Here is a 474-nt window from a genome sequence, read left to right as displayed (position 1 = left end):
TATATATGGAACAAGAACGCAATAGAGGGCATTAAAACGTTTGGACAGATAGACGATACAAATGCGAACAAGAGAAACACCAATTAGAAGGACAGGCAAAAAAATAGGGGTCATTCTTGGCTTTCCTTCATCAGTGAAGTCCAAGAAGTCACGACCATTTCGGGCAGTTACACTTGAGATGGTTCGATCTGGTTGCCCCCCAAAAAATCTAAGCTAACAGCATTAGACCACCTTTGTAAAGAAAGCTAGCGAATGTGTACAGAAACAAAGACAGAAAAACAAACAAGCAAACAATAAAACGGAGATCATGGTACACAACCACAAATACAAAGAGCCAGATGTAACAGGCGTCTTTCGATAGAGAACGATTGAAATTGAGCTAACGTGTATGAAGTGAAAGCCTAAAGGCAAGAACATGGGAGATGGACACAAGACGTGTTATACACATATATATATACATATATATATTGCGTA

This window comes from Octopus bimaculoides, chromosome 6, assembly GCF_001194135.2.
Source record: "Octopus bimaculoides isolate UCB-OBI-ISO-001 chromosome 6, ASM119413v2, whole genome shotgun sequence".
Classification (NCBI taxonomy): domain Eukaryota; kingdom Metazoa; phylum Mollusca; class Cephalopoda; order Octopoda; family Octopodidae; genus Octopus; species Octopus bimaculoides.
Note: the sequence above shows the minus strand (reverse complement) of the source record.